This window comes from Aythya marila (genome assembly GCF_965140915.1).
Source record: "Aythya marila genome assembly, chromosome: W".
NCBI classification, from domain to species: Eukaryota; Metazoa; Chordata; class Aves; order Anseriformes; family Anatidae; genus Aythya; species Aythya marila.
In genome coordinates, this window is record NC_139081.1 from 8,670,459 (window position 1) to 8,687,224 (window position 16,766).

Here is a 16,766-nt window from a genome sequence, read left to right on the forward strand (position 1 = left end):
ACAGTACAAAAATGATGTGAAACTATTGGAGAGTGTCCAGAGAAGGGCTACAAAGATGGTGAAGGGCCTAGAGGGGAAGACATACGAGGAGCAGCTGAAATCACTTGGTTTGTTCAGCCTAGAGAAGAGGAGGCTGAGGGGAGATAGTGTGGTCTACAGCTTCCTCACAAGGGGGCGTGCAGGGACAGGCGCTGATATTGTATCTCTGGTGACCAGCAATAAAACTCACAGAAATGGTAAGGTTGGATATCAGGAAAAGGTTCGTCACTGAGAGGGTGGTTGAGCACTGGAACAGGCTTCCCAGGGAAGTAGTCACAGCACCAAGCCTGTGGGACTCCAATAAGAATTTGGACAAAGTTCTGTATTGGGTTTACATGGCAAGAGCTTGGTAGCACGGGTGGCCTCTGTGAGCAGAGTCCAGAAGCCACCCCATATTAGATAGGAGCCAGTTCCAGCCAGCTCTAACCGCTGGCCAGAGCTGAACCAATAAGCAACATTGGTTGCACCTCTCTGAGAACATATTTATGAAAGGGAAAAAACTTCTGTGTCACAGCAACTGGGAGAGTGAGGAGTAAGAATCAGCCCTGCAGACAGCAAAGTCAGTGAAGAAGGAGGGAGAGGAGGTGCTTCAGGCACCGGAACAAAAGTTCCCCTGCAGCCTGTGGAGGGGGACCATGGTGGAGCAGGTTGTCCCCCTGCAGTCCATGGTGTACTGTAGCAGAGCAGATTTCCAGACAGCAGCCTGTGGAGGAGCCCACAGATGAGCAGGTGATTTATTGGGAGCTGCTGCCCGTGGCGGACCCATGTGTTTTACCTTGTTGGGCAGTTGAACTCCACCACAACCTCTCTTTCACTCCCCCTCCTCAGAAGAAGAGGGGGAGAAGAAAGTACACTGGAAAGGAAAAAGAAAAATTCATGAGTTGAGATAAGGGTAAGTTAATTAAAGTGAAAAGGAAGAGGGAAAAATGCAAGCAAAGGTTGCATAGAAGCACAGAGGGAAGAAAAAAAAATCTCTGCTTCCCATCAACAAGTAATGTTCGGCCACATACTGGGAAGCAGGGCCTTGATATACGTAGTTATACATAGATGTTGTTTGGGAGGACAGACATCTTCATAACGAGAGCTGCCCCCCCCCTTCCTTCCCCTTTCCCTACTTTTATTGCTGACTGTGACATCATATAGTATGGCATAGCCAGGTTGGGGGAGAGAATTGGAAAGAAATGAAAGCCTGTGGGTTGAGATAAAGACAGTTTATTAGGACAGAAAAGAAAGGAAAATAATAATAATAATAATAATAATAATAATAATAATAATAGTACTACTAATAATAGTGTGTACAAAACAAGTGATGCACAATGCAATTGCTCACCACCTGCTGACTGATGCCCAGCCTATCCCCGAGGAGCCAGCCCCCCCGCCCCGGCCAGCCCCCCCCCCCATGTTAATTGTTCAGCATGACATCAGATGGTATGAAATCTCTCTCGCTGAGGCGATTGGCTCTGGGGCAGATGCGTTCTGCAGCGGAGCAGGGTATCGAGGCAGACGGGGCTTTTTTTTTGATATTGAGGCCACTCAAAGCAGCCAAGGGAGCCTCCAGGAAGGACTTCAAGGTGCTTGATCGAGTCCAGAGAAGGGCAACGAAGCTGGTGAGGGGTCTGGAGAACAAGTCTTACGAGGAGCGGCTGAGAGAGCTGGGATTGTTCAGTCTGGAGAAGAGTGTGGTGGTTTTACCGTGCTGGGCAGCTAAACCCCACAACCGCTCTCTCACTCCCCCTCCTTTAGATGAGGAGGGGGAGAAGTAAAGCAAAGAACAACTCACGGGTTGAGATAAGGATAATTTAATTAAAGGGAAATAATTATAATAATTAAATAAAGACTACCATGAACTAAACAATTTAACTAAGGGGAAATAAAAGGGAAAGGGGAAAAAGGGAGGGGAAAAAGGGAAAAAATAAAAAGAAGGGAGGAAAACAAACAAACAAAATAAATGCAAGCTATATGGAAGTGCAGAGGAAAGAAATTACTCTCTACTTCCCACAAATGAGCGATGATTGACCACGTCCTTGAAGCAAGGCCTCAACGCACGCAGCCGGTGTTCGAGAGGAGGACCGACGTCTTCTCAACGAGAGCCCACCCCTCCCCTCTTCTTCCTGTTTCCACCTTTTATTGCTGAGTGTGACACCACATGGTATGGAATATCCCTTGGATTGGTTTAGGTCAGCTGCCCTAGTGATGTTTCTCTCCTCACTTTTTGCCCACCCCTTAGGAGGGTTAGAGAAAGGCCCAATGCTGTGCCACTGCTGCTCAGCAGTAGACACAACACTGGTGTGATAACACTGCTGTTCCAGCTACAAGTACAGAGTATGGCACTGAATGGGCTGCTGCCGGGAAAGTTAACATTCCAGCCAGACCCAGTACAAAGAGGAGGCTCAGGGGCGACCTTACTGCATCTACAGATACCTTAAAGGAGGCTGTAGCGAGGTGGGGGCTGGTCTATTCTCCCACGTGCCTGGTGACAGGATGAGGGGGAATGGGCTGAAGTTGCACCAGGGGCATTTTAGGTTGGATATTAGGAAGAACTTCTTTACTGAGAGGGTTGTGAGGCATTGGAATGGGCTGCCCAGGGAAGTGCACCATCCCTGGAAGTCTTTAAAAGACGTTTAGATGTAGAGCTTAGTGATATGGTTTAGTGGAGGACTTGTTAGTGTTAGGTCAGAGGTTGGACTCGATGATCTTGAGGTCTCTTCCAACCTAGAAATTCTGTGATTCTGTGACCTGGCAGCCCTCGCGAGGGAGGCTGATGAGGCATAAGCAAAGCCAGCAGCATCAGTGGCGGTCCATTTAAATTGGGCATAGCTGCCATTTTGCAGCCACTTGCCGAGGAGATCAGCTCTGGGGCAGATGCGTTCTGCAGCAGAGTGGAGGATCAAGGTGGGCAGGGCCTTTTTTTGGCATCGAGGCCACTCGAAGCAGCTGAGGGAGCCACCAGGACCCGGCAGCCCTCTCAAGGGAGGCATAGGTGGAGCCAGCAGCACCCCCTCCCCTGACGTTCAACGACCGTCAACTCCCCTGACAAACAACTCCTCTAACGGCGGTCTACCGCTAGCTAAGCTATAATGGTCTCTACAAGGCACAGTGCTCTCTCTCTAGGAAGTCTGTGGCCACCCAGACTGAGTGCCCGCTCAAAAATGTGGCAGTTCAGGTCTCTGGATGCACAGAGTGCCTGAGCCTGTTGCTGCCATCTGAGGGCGGCAGAGACACCATGTGTGTGAGGTGTGAGCAGGTGCATGACCTGGTCGGCCTGGTGGCAGAGCTCAAGGAGGAAGTGGAGAGGTTGAGGCCCATCAGGGAGTGTGAGCGGCAGTTAGACTGGTGGAGCAACTCCATGCCAGGCCTTAAGGAAAGGCACCGGGGTGAGACACCCCAAACAGTGGTGGACCCTCTGCCCTGTCGCTGTTGGGCAGAGGGAGGGGACCTAGGAGATGAGGAGGAATGGAAACAGGTCCCTGCTCAGCGTCGCAGGCAACCCCCCTCCCTACCGGCCCCGCCTTCCCAGGTGCCCTTGCACAACAGGTTTGAGGCCCTGGAGCTTGAGAGACCAGTGGGTGAGGATGAGGTGAAAAGTCTACCCAGGAGGATGCCTAGGGCGAGGAAATCGACTCCGCACCTCAAGACTGCCTCCACTAAGAAACAAAGAAGGGTGATCACTGTAGGCGACTCCCTTCTCAGGGGAACAGAGGGCCCTATTTGTCAGCCTGACCTTACCTGTAGGGAAGTCTGCTGCCTCCCCGGGGCCAGGGTCAGGGACATTGCCAGAAAGCTTCCTGCCCTGGTTCACCCATTTGATTGCTATCCTCTTTTGATAGTCCAGGCTGGCAGTGATGATATTGAAGAGAGAAGCCTGAAGGCTATCAAACGGGACTTTAGGGGACTGGGATGATTAGTAGATGGAGTGGGAGTACAGGCCGTGTTTTCCTCCATTCCTATAGTGGCAGGGAGGGGTACAGAGAGGACCTGGAAAGCCCACCTGATAAACACATGGCTCAGAGTCTGGTGCCAACACAGAAATTTTGTTTTTTTTTGACAATGGGGAGCTTTACTCAGCACCCGGCCTGATAACTCCAGATGGGTTCCACCTGTCTCTAAGGGGAAAACGGATACTATCCCAGGAGATGGCAGGGCTCATTGACAGGGCTTTAAACTAGGTAAGAAGGGTGACGGGGATAAAATAAGGCTCGTTAGAGGTGTGCCAGAGGTAACAATGTCAGGGTTGGGAGAGAAGTCAATGGCCCAACTGAAGTGCATCTACACTAATGCACACAGCATGGGCAACAAACAGGAGGAGCAGGAAGCCATCCTGCGTCAGGCAGGCTATGACTTGGTTGCCATCATTGAAACACGGTGGGATCACTCCCATGACTGGAGTGCTGCAATGACTGGCTATAGGCTCTTCAGAAGGGACAGGCAACAAAGGAAGTGTGGCAGTGTGGCTCTCTATATTAGAGAGGTTTTTTTTAGATGTTGTGGAACTTGAGACTGGGAATGATAAGGTTGAGTTCCTATGGGTTAGGATCGGCGGGAAGGCCAACAAGGCAAGCATCCTGGTGAGGGTCTGTTATAGACCGTCAAACCAGGATGAGGAGACGGATGAGTGGTTTTATAGGCAGCTGGCAAAAGTTGTGAAATCATCAGCTCTTGTTCTCATGGGGGACTTCAACTTCCCTGACATATCCTGGAAATGTATTTCAGCTCAGAGGAAGTAGTCTAGGAGGCTTCTGGAGAGCATGGAAGATAGCTTCCTGATGCAGTCAGTTAGTGAGCCTACCAAGGGAGGTGCCTTGACCTTCTGTTCACAAACAGAGAAGGACTGGTGGGAGATGTGGTGGTCGGGAGCTGTCTTGGGCAGACTGACCATGAAATGGTAGAATTCTCTATTCTTGGCGAAGTCAGGAGGGGGACCAGTAAAACTGCTGTATTGGACTTCCGGAGGGCAGACTTTGAGCCGTTCAGGACACTGGTTGGCAGAGTCCCTTGGGAGGCAGTTTTGAAGGGCAGAGGGGTCCAGGAAGACTGAATGCTCTTCAAGGAGGAAACCTTAATGGCTCAGGAGAAGTATGTCCCCACGTGCCCAAAGAGGAGCCAGCGTGGAAGAAGACCGGCCTGGCTGAACAGAGAATTGTGGCTAGAGCTTAGGAAAAAAAAGAGGGTTTATGACCTTTGGAGAAAAGGGCGGGCCACTCAGAAGGACTATAAGGATGCTGTAAGTCTGTGCAGGGACAAAATTAGAAAGGCCAAGGCTCATCTGGAGCTCAGTATGGCTACTGCTGCTAAAGATAACAAAAAATGTTTTTATTAATACATTAACATAAAAAGGAGGACTAAGGAGAATCTCCATCCTTTACTGTTTCTGGGGGGGAAACTTAGTGACAAGAGATGAGGGAAAGGCGGAGGTGCTTAATGCCTTCTTTGCCTCAGTCTTCAGTGTCAAAACCAGTTGCTCTCTGGATACCCAGTACCCTGACCTGGTGGAAGGGGAAGGGGAGCAGAATGTGGCCCTCACAATCTGTGGTTGGGGACCTGCTACGGCACTTGGATGTACGCACGTCAATGGGGCAGGGTGGGATCCACCTGAGGATACTGAGAGAACTGGCGGAGGAGCTGGCCAAGCCACTTTCCATCATTTATCAACAGTCCTGGCTATCGGGGGTGGTCCTAGTCGGATGACAGCTAGCAAACGTGATGCCCATCTACAAGAAGGGCCGGAGAGTAGACCCGGGAAAATATAGGCCTGTCAGTTTGACCTCAGTGCCAGGAAAGCTCATGGAACAGATTATCTTGAGTGTCATGACACGGCACTCGCAGGGCAACCAGGCGATCAGGCCCAGTCAGCATGGGTTTATGAAAGGCAGGTCCTGCTTTATTAGTCACCACCTTCATGTATGTATATGAAATGTCCACTAAGTTTGTTTAGTCTGTGACTGACTTCGAGCCCCATCTGTCCCAGCAGTCTTTCAGGGCAGAAGAGATGGTATGTGATGTTGGATTGTTGCACGCTGGGTTTGCCTTTGCCTGAGGCAGGAATTGCCCAGACTGTCTTACCCATGTTTTTATGTTTTTTTTTGTGTTTTATTTTTTGGTTGGGCAGGTCCAGCTCGGCTGACAGATCCCATAGTGTTGACTAACCAGGTGGCCTTTGCCAAATGTGTATCCCAGTTTTTGAATATCCTAGCACCCATTGCTTTCAGTGTAGTCTTTAACAATCCATTCTATCCCTCAATTTTCCCAGAGGCTGGCGTATGATATTGGATGTGATACACCCACTCAATGCCATGCTCTTTGGTCCAAGTATCTATAAGATTGTTTCGGAAATGTTTATTAATTGTTATTAATAACAATTTATTGTTATTAAACGTTATTAATTGTTATAATAAATGTTATTAATTGTTCAACATGACGTCAGATGGTATGGAATACCCCTTTGGCTAGTTTGGGTCAGCTGTCCTGGGTTTGTCCCCCCCCAGTTCCTACTACACCCCCACTGTGCCCGCTGGCAAGACAGAGCGAGTCCTTGGCTTAGTGTAAGCACTGCTCTGCATCAATTAAAACATCAGTGTGATATCAAACTTATTCTCATCCTAAATCTCAAAGACAGCACCCTACCAGCTACTAGGAGGAAAATTAACTCTATCCTAGCTGAAACCAGGACACATATTTAAGTGGAACCTCCTATGTTCCAGTTTGCACCCATTGCCCCTTGTCCTATCATTAGATGCCACTGAGAAGAGCCTGGCTTCATCCTCCTGATACTCACCCTTTACATATTTATAAACATTCATAAGGTCACCCCTCAGTCTCCTCTTCTCCAAGCTAAAGAGACCCAGCTCCCTCTGCCTTTCCTCATAAGGGAGATGGTCCACTCCCTTAATCATTTTTGTGGATCTGCGTTGGACTCTCTCAAGCAGTTCCCTGTCCTTCTTGAACTGTGGGGCCCAGAACTGGACGCAATATTACAGATACGGTGTCACCAGGGCAGAGTAGAGGGTGAGGAGAACCTCTCTTGATATACTAACCACACCCCTTCTAATACACCCCAGGATGCCATTGGCCTTCTTGGCCACAAGGGTACAGTGCTGGCTCATGGTCATCTTGCTATCCACCAGAACCTCCAGGTCCCTTTCCCCTACACTGCTCTCCAACAGGTATGTCCCCAACTTATACTGGTGCCTGGAGTTGTTCTTGCCCAGATGCAGGACTCTACACTTACCCTTGTTTTATTTCATTACATTTCTCCCCGCCCAACTCTCCAGGCTGTCTAGTTCTTGCTGGATGGCAACACAGCCTTCTGGCGTGTCAGCCACTTCTCCCAGCTTTGTGTTATATTGTGATAACTGTGAGAAACAAAGCTGTGGTTTTGCAGTGGAATATTCCACTAACCTTGCATATTCAGAAGTGATTGTGCAGGCATAACAGTAGCATAAGAGTGGGGAGTATGTTAAGCAGATAAGGGGAAGGTCCCACTGTACCAAACTAAGGAAGATAGATAAGAAAAACAAGATGAGCAGTGTGAAATCAGAAGAAAAAAAAATCACGGGCCCTCTAGACATGAAAGAAAAAGAAAAAGGAAAAGGAAAAGGAAAAGGAAAAGGAAAAGGAAAAGGAAAAGGAAAAGAAAAAGAAAAAGAAAAAGAAAAAGAAAAAGAAAAAGAAAAAGAAAAAGAAAAAAGGATAAATTAACAATTCATCAAATAAAATTGTATATATATGGCATAGTAATAAGCGATGACTAGTTTCTGAACCTGTAGTACTCAGCCAATGAGGAAACAAGAGTGGAATTAAGTGTTGGGTAATAGGGAATATAAGGTTATGACACACTTCTGCTGTGTGCTCCTGCTTGTAGGACGTCTGCCATTGCAATTGCGAATAAAAATACTACTTCACTGAGATCCTCACCTGAGCTTTTGTCATTGGCTGCAGATTGTTTCTCACAATCTGGGGGCTCAGCCGTTGCCTTCTGGGGAGCCCTGTTATCACTGCAGCAGTAAGGCATACCCTGCTGATTTTAGCGGTCCTGTGCCTTAGTGACCGTGATTCTGCAGAGGCACTCCTCCCAGTTTAGTGTCATCAGCAAACTTGCTGATGGTGCATTCTATTCCCTCATCCAAGTCGTTGATGAATATATCGAATAATACTGGTCCCAGTACTGATCCTTGAGGGACTCCACTAGATACAGTCCTACAGCTCGACTCTGTCCCATTGACCACAGCTCTCTGGATGTTTTCCTTCAGCCAGTTCACAGTCCACCTCACTACCCGATCATCCAGACGACATTTCCTCAGTTTAGCTGCGAGGATGCTGTGGGAGACGGTGTCAAAGGCTTTACTGAAATCAAGATAGACCATTCCACTGCTTTGCCATCATCTATTCATCTGGTTATGTCCTCATAAATGGCTATCAGGTTGGTCAAGCACGACTTCCCCTTGGTGAAGCCATACTGACTACCCCTGATAACACCTGTATCCTTGATATTCCTAGAGACAACGCCAAGGATAAGTTGTTCCATCACCTTACCAGGGATGGAGGTGAGGCTGACCAGTCTATAATTACCCGGGTCCTCCTTCTTGCCCTTTTTGAAGACCGGAGTGACATTTGCTTTCCTCCAGTCCTCAGGCACCTCTCCCATTCCCCACGACTTACCAAAGATGATGGAGAGTGGTCTAGCAATGACTTCCGCCAGCTCCCTCGGCACCCACGGATGCATCCCATCAGGACCCATGGACTTGTGGATGTCCAGCTTGCTTAATTGGTCCTTAACCCAATCCTCATCAACTGAGGAAAACTCCTCCTTTATCCTGACTTCCTCTGGGGCCTCAGGGGTACGGGGCTCCTCAGGAGAGCCTCCAGCATTATAGACAGAGACAAAGGCGGTGTTCGGTAACTCCGCCTTCTCTTTATCTTCTGTCACCAGGGCACTCACCTCATTCATTAGTGGGCCTACATTGCCTCTAGTGTTAGTTTTATCTGCAGTGTATTTGAAGAAGCCCTTTCTATTGTCCATGACCCCTCTTGTAAGGTTTAATTCTAGGGAGGCCTTAGCTTTCCTAATTGCCTCCCTACATCTTCTGACAAGTCTTATATACCTCCCAAGTGGCCACCTCCTATTTCCATGATCTGTAGACTCTCCTCTTCCACTTGAGTTTGCCCAGCAATTCCCCATTTAACCATGCAGGCCTCCTGGCTCTCTTTCCTGACTTCCTACCTGTTGGGATGCTCTGATCTTGAGCTCGGAAGAAGCAGTCCTTGAACAATAACCAGCTATCTTGGGCCCCTTTTCCTTCAAGTACCTTGTCCCATGAGATTTCCCCTAGCAATTGCTTGAAAAGGCCTAAGTTGGCTGTACTGACATCCAGGGTTGCAATTCTGCTTGGTGCTCTGTTCCTGCCACATGAGATCCTGAATTCCACCATCTCATGGTCGCTGCAACCAAGGCTGCCGTCAACGCTTCAACCAGCCCCTCCTTGTTAGTGAGGACAAGATCCAGCAGCGCTCCTCTCCTACTTGGCACGTCCACCATTTGCATCAGGAAGTTATCATCAATGCACTGGAGGAACCGCCTGGACTGCGGATGGCTGGCTGAGTAGGCTTTCCAGCAAATGTCAGGGTAGTTGAAATCCCCCACAATAACCAAGGCCTGTGTTCACGAGGCTGCTATCAGCTGCCTGTAGAAGGCCTTGTCAACTTCCTCATCCTGATCCGGTGGCCTGTAACAGACACCCACAACAGCATCCCCCATGCCAGCCTGCCCCTTAATTCTCACCCACAGACTATTAACTCGCTCTTCATCCGCCCCTGGACAGTACTCAATACATTGTAGTTGCTCTCTCACATAAAGAGCAACTCCACCACCTTGCCTTGCTGGCCTGTCTTTCCTGAGCAGGACATACCCATCCATGACCACATTCCAGTCGTGAGCTGTCCCAGTATGTCTCTATAATTGCCACTATAATTGCCACTCTCCTGACCGAACATGGATTTCTAACTCTTCCTGCTTATTCCCCATGCTACATGCATTGGTGTGCAGGCACTTCAGGGAGCAAGCTGAGCACGCCAATTTCACCCTAGGTGAGTGGGAGGCCTCCTGGTCTTCATCACTGCTAGGGCACTGCCCCACCGGTGCAAGCCCAGCTACAACCCCCTCCCCCTTCGGATCTAGTTTAAAGCTTTCCAAATGAGCCATGCTAATTCCTGTCCCAGAACCCTTTTGCCCCTGTGAGATAAATCTTTCTCGCATACTACTGTCAGGCCTGGTGTCTCGTAAAACCAGCCATTATCAAAGAACCCAAATCCCTGTCTGTAGCACCAGTCACATAGCCAATCATTTATAGACCGGATCCTTCTATTCTGTCCTACGTCATCACCCCAGAAAGGAAGGAGGGAAGAGAAAATGACTTGTGCTCCAGACTCTTTCACCAACCATCCCAAGGCCTTGAAGTCTTTCTTCATTCCCCTCAGACTGCAGGATGCAGCTTCCTCCCCACCTATCTGGAAGATCAGTAGTGGGTAGTACTCTGTTGAGCACACCAGGTTGGGGAGTGTCCTGGTGATAGCCTTGATCCGGGCTCCAGGTAGACTGCTGACTTCCCTTTGATGAGGGTCAACTCTGCATATTGGGCCCTCTGTTCCTCTCAGAAGGGAATCTCCTACTACAATTACCCTTCTATCTCTCTCTTTCTTTCTCTCTCTTTCTTTCTCTTTCTCTTTCTCTTTCTCTTTCTCTTTCTCTTTCTCTTTCTCTTTCTCTTTCTCTTTCTCTTTCTCTTTCTCTTTCTCTTTCTCTTTCTCTTTCTCTCTCTCTCTCTCTCTCTCTCTCTCTCTCTCTCTTTCTCTCTTTCTTCCAGCGGCAGTCTTGAGGCATGGTGTCAACTGCCTCTTCCTACATGACCTCATAGGCAGGTGTCCTGGTTTCAGTTAGAACAGAATTAATTTTCTTCCTAGTAGCTGGTGGAATGCTGTGTTTTGGCTTAGGATGAGAAGAGTGCTGATAACACCCCGATGTTTTAATTGTTGCAGAGCAGTGCTTATACCAAGCCAAGGACATCTCAGCCTTTTGCTCTGTCCTGCCAACAGGCAGGCTGGGGGTGCAGTAAGAGCTGGGAGGGGACAGACCCAGGACAGGTGACCCGAACTAGCCAAAGGGGTATTCCATACCATCTGACGTCATGCTAAACAATATATAGGGGTGGCTAGCCGGGGGGAGGCGGCCGGACTGCTCGGGGTTAGGCTGGGCATCGGTCAGCGGGTGGTGAGCAATTGCATTGTGCATCACTTGTTTGTACATATTATTATTACTTTCCTATTATCACCATTGTAACATTATTGTTATTATTGTTATTATTATTTTGTTATTATTATTTTCTTGTCTTATTAAACTGTCTTTATCTCAACTCACGGGCTTCACTTTCCATTTCTCTCCCCCGTCCCAGAGAGGGAGGGGGGAGGGTGAGCGAACGGCTGCGTGGTATTTAGCTGCCAGCCGGGTTAAACCACGACAGCAGGTCTTCTACCACATCCTCGCCTACCTTTCCTTCAAGATCCAGGGCCTCAAACCTATTATAGAGGGGCACCTGGGGAAGCAAGGTAGAGAGGGGACTCGCTTCCAACCCTCCTCGTCATTTTGCTCATTCTTCCTGATACGGACAGGGCAAGGGCTCCACCACTCTCTGTGGGGCATCCCCCCAGAACCCTTCTCTCTGGCACGCTAGGGAGTTGCTCCACCAATGAATCTCCTGTGTCACACGCCCTGATGCTCCTTAGTCTCTCCACCTCCTCCTTGAGCTTAGTCACCATGGTGAGTAGACCTTCCACTTGAGAAAAGGCAGTCTCCCTGCTGCCCTCCCTCAGCAGTAGCAGGCTCAGGCACTCCCTGCAGCCAGCCGGTATTAAGCTGCCAGCCGGGTTAAACTACGACAGTCTTTTTGGCGCCCAACGTGGGGCCCGAAAGGTTGAGATAACGGCAGATCTGACCACAGTGTGTTAAACTAAAATTGGTATAAGTATTAGACCTGCTTAATAGTCACTTGTCATAATGCTGATTGCTTTAATCTCAACTCTGCTGCGCCTGTTTTCCAAATTGAGTATTATAGTACATTATTTTCCGTATTTGCTCTCTGTCATGTTGTTTATCCTCTCCGGGCCCTGGTTTCAGATCATTATGGTACTGAGTGTTGTAGCAATGGCTTATGAGACGATGAGATATCTGGTCATGACTCTAACTTGGTATTTGTACTCAGTAACATCGTCGACTCTGTATTTTGGAAACTGTATCTTGGAAACTATTAGCAATTTTACCTATTGTTTTTTTCCATTAGGGAGTCAATCTGTGGAGGGGAAAGGGGAAGATATTTTTTCTTACTTGATTACTCTCCCTTTCTCCTTCACCACCCCTGTATCCTCCTGGATCACTATGCCTCCCTCCTTCACCACCCTCTTACCCTCCGATCTTGCTACAATAGCTCTCCAAGATATTGAATATCCTTGGGATACTCAGACCAGCATAGTCTTGTTGTTCTGCCTCCTGAATGCACTTCAGGTTCTGCTTAAAGTTAAACAACTACTTAGGAAGCTCATCCGGAGATCTGCCCGGAGGCAGTTTAGTTGTGGGTGGCAGGGAGTATGGGAGGATATGGGCAGGCATCTAGAGCAGTTGGCACCCCCAGTGTTTTGGAAATTCACCCCTGAACAACTGCAAAATCCTCAAAAACTGGCAGAATGCTTGAGAAAAAGGTGTCATGATTCTGGCAGTTCCAAAATAACACAAATCATTGTAACATGCTGGGGCCTGGCTCATGCCTATCGAGCTGCCATGGATACTGCTATCAACTTAGTGACAGACCCTGCGGCCACTCCAAGCCCTGTGACAGATCCAACGGCCACTGTGACCCCTACGGTGGACTCTGCAGCCGCTCCAGTCCCAGCTTCTGCAGATGCTCCAGTCCCAGTTCCTGCAGCTGCTCCAGTTTCATCTCCTGCAGCCACTCCAGTTCCAGCTCCTGCAGCCACTCCAGTCCCAGCTCCTGCAGCCGCTCCAGTCCCAGCTCCTACAGCCGCTCCAGTCCCAGTTCCTGCAGATGCTCCAGTTCCAGCTCCTGCAGCTGCTCCAGTCCCAGCTCCTGCAGCTGCTCCAGTCCCAGCTCCTGCAGCCGCTTCAGTCCCAGCTCCTGCAGCCGCTCCAGTCCCAGCTCCTGCAGCTGCTCCAGTTCCAGCTCCTGCAGCCGCTCCAGTCCCAGCTCCTGCTGCTACTCCAGTCCCAGCTCCTGCAACTGCTCCAACTCCAGTTCCTGCAGCCACTCCAGCTCCGGTTCCTGCAGCTGCTCCAGCTCCTGCAGCCGCTCCAGCTCCTGTGGCTGGGTCAGAGAAAAGAGCTGTAGCAGTGCAAGTTGACCCTGCAGAGGGTATTCCAACCCCTGTGGCAGACCCTGTAACGGGGTCAGAGAAACGAGCTGTAGCAGTGCAAGTTGACCCTGCAGAGGGTATTCCAACCTCTGTGGCAGACCCTGTAACAAGGTCAGAGAAACGAGCAGTAGCAGTGCAAGTCGACCCTGCAGAGGGTATTCCAACCTCTGTGGCAGACCCTGTAACAAGGTCAGAGAAACGAGCAGTAGCAGTGCAAGCTGCCCCTGTAGAGAAGGTGAAAAAATGGTATAGAGATTCAGGTCGTTTAGAACGCAGAGAGTCTTCTGCCAAATCTAGGTATAGAGACGACGGAGACGACGACGACGCTGGGCCATCAAGGGTTCAGGAGGAGGAAGATGAGGATGCCGAAAAATCAACAGTAACTACCCGAAGCCTAAACGAGCGTGAGTTACGAGATGTGCGAAAAGATTTTGGTCGCTGTATAGGTGAGCAGCTTGTCACCTGGCTGCTCCGATGCTGGGACTCTGGAGCCAATTGTGTGGAATTAGACGGCAGGGAAGCCAAGCGACTGGGATCCCTTGCTAGAGACGCAGGCATTGACAAAGCAATTGCAGATAGAGCACAATCTCACAGCCTCTGGAGGCGTCTCCTCTCAGCTGTGAGGGAAAGGTATCCCTTCAAGGAAGAACTTTTATGTCTACCAGGCAAGTGGACCACTATGGAGAAGGGAATCCAGTACCTGAGGGAATTAGCCCTACGGGAAGTGATTTATGAGGATCCAGACCTCAGACAAACATCCAAAGATCCAGACGAAGTCAGGTGTACACGACCCATGTGGCGGAAGTTTGTACAGAGTGCACCATCATCATATGCCAGCTCATTGGCAATAATGGCCTGGAAAGAGGATGAGGAACCCACAGTGGATGAAGTGGCTAAACAACTCTGGCAGTACGAAGAAAGTCTCTCCTCTTCCTTACAGGCCTGCGTCTCAGCTGTGGAGAAACTTTCTGAAGAGTTCCACCAACTTAAAGAGAATCTATCTTCTTCCCCACCTGAACCAACCAGTGTCCACCGACCAAAAGAGAACACTGTGGAGAAACTTTCTGAAAAGGTTCACCAACTTGAAGAGAGATTATTCTCCTCCGTACCTGTACAGAGCAGTGTCTCAGCTATCAGGGGTAGGCGTTCATCCACACAAGGAAGACGATATGGTGGGTACTCACCCCGTGCCACCCTGTGGTTTTACTTACGAGACCATGGAGAGGACATGAGAAAATGGGATGGAAAATCTACCGCGACCCTAGAGGCACGGGTACGTGAGTTGCAAAAGAAAACAATCAAGAAAAAGGGATTCTCTGAAAAGTTTGCTGCTCCAACTTCCAGCAGACAGTCCTTCAAACACAGAAATGAAGAAGATTCTGACCAGGATTAGGGGAGCCCTGCCTCCAGCCAGGGGGAGGAAAGGGACAATCGAGTTTATTGGACTGTGTGGATTCGATGGCCTGGCACGTCAGACGCACAGAAGTATAAGGCTTTAGTAGACACCGGTGCACAATGTACTCTAATGCCATCGAGCTATGAAGGGCCAGAGCCCATCTGTATTTTTGGGGTCACGGGGGGGATTTCAGCAGTTGACTGTATTGGAGGCTGAAGTGAGTCTAATTGGGAATGAGTGGCAAAAGCACCGTAGTGTGACTGGCCCAGATGCTCCATGTATCCTTGGCATAGACTGTCTTAGAAGAGGGTATTGCAAGGACCCAAAAGGGTTCCGGTGGGCTTTTGGTATAGCTGCCTTAGAGACAGAGGGCATTAAACAATTATCTACCTTGCCTGGTCTCTCAGAGGATCCCTCTGTTGTGGGGTTGCTGAGGGTCGAAGAACAGCAAGTGCCAATCGCTACCACAACTGTGCACCGGCGGCAATATCGCACTAACCGAGACTCCCTGATTCCCATCCATAAGCTAATTCGTCAATTGGAGAGCCAAGGAGTGATCAGCAAGACTCATTCACCTTTCAATAGTCCCATATGGCCAGTGCGAAAGTCTAATGGCGAGTGGAGACTAACAGTGGACTATCGTGGCCTGAACGAAGTGACGCCACCACTGAGTGCTGCAGTGCCGGACATGCTGGAACTCCAGTACGAACTTGAATCGAAGGCAGCCAAGTGGTACGCCACAATTGATATTGCTAATGCATTTTTCTCCATCCCTCTAGCAGCAGAGTGCAGGCCACAATTTGCCTTCACTTGGAGGGGAGTCCAATATACTTGGAATCGGCTGCCCCAGGGGTGGAAACACAGCCCTACCATTTGCCATGGGCTGACCCAGTCTGCACTAGAGCAGGGGGAAGCTCCTGAACACCTGCAGTACATCGATGACATTATTGTGTGGGGTGACACAGCAGAGGAAGTTTTTGAGAAAGGGAAGAAAATAGTCCAAATCCTTCTGAAAGCCGGTTTTGCCATAAAACAAAATAAAGTCAAAGGACCTGCACGAGAGATCCAGTTTTTAGGAATAAAATGGCAAGATGGACGTCGTCAAATCCCAATGGATGTGATCAACAAAATAACAGCTATGTCTCCACCAACTAACAAAAAAGAAACACAGACTTTCCTAGGTGTTGTGGGGTTTTGGAGAATGCACATCCCAAATTACAGTCTGATTGTAAACCTGCTCTACCAAGTAACCCCTAAGAAGAATGAGTTTGAATGGGGCCCTGAACAACGACAAGCGTTTGAACAAATCAAGCAGGAAATAGTCCATGCAGTAGCCCTTGGGCCAGTTCGAACAGGACCAGATGTAAAGAATGTGCTCTACACTGCAGCCAGGGAGAACGGCCCCACCTGGAGCCTCTGGCAGAAAGAACCTGGGGAAACTCGAGGTCGGCCCCTGGGGTTTTGGAGTCGGGGATACAGAGGATCTGAGGCGCGCTATACTCCAACTGAAAAGGAGATATTGGCAGCATATGAAGGAGTTCGATCTGCTTCGGAGGTGGTCGGTACTGAAGCGCAGCTCCTCCTAGCACCCCGATGGCCGGTACTAGGCTGGATGTTCAAGGGAAGGGTCTCTTCTACGCATCATGCAACTGATGCTACGTGGAGCAAGTGGGTTGCACTGATTACTCAGCGGGCTCGAATAGGAAACCCCAGTCGCCCAGGAATATTGGAAGTGATTATGGACTGGCCAGAAGGCAAATACTTTGGGATATCATCCGAGGAGGAGGTGGGTCGTGCTGAAGAAGCCCCACTGTACAACCAGTTACCAGAAAATGAAAAGAAATATGCCCTGTTCACTGATGGGTCCTGTCGTATTGTGGGGAAGCATCGGAGATGGAAGGCTGCTGTATGGAGCCCTACA

The 16,766-nt window shown here is 49.4% G+C and overlaps 1 protein-coding gene across 1 annotated transcript in view; it reads right to left on the reverse strand.

The window, feature by feature from the left end:
- The window catches only part of LOC309889474 (very low-density lipoprotein receptor-like), a gene marked incomplete at both ends in the record, with an annotated part of 519,757 nt that overhangs the window by 15,660 nt on the left and 487,331 nt on the right, over window positions 1-16,766 (reverse strand). The gene's annotated exons all lie outside the window — the stretch shown is intronic.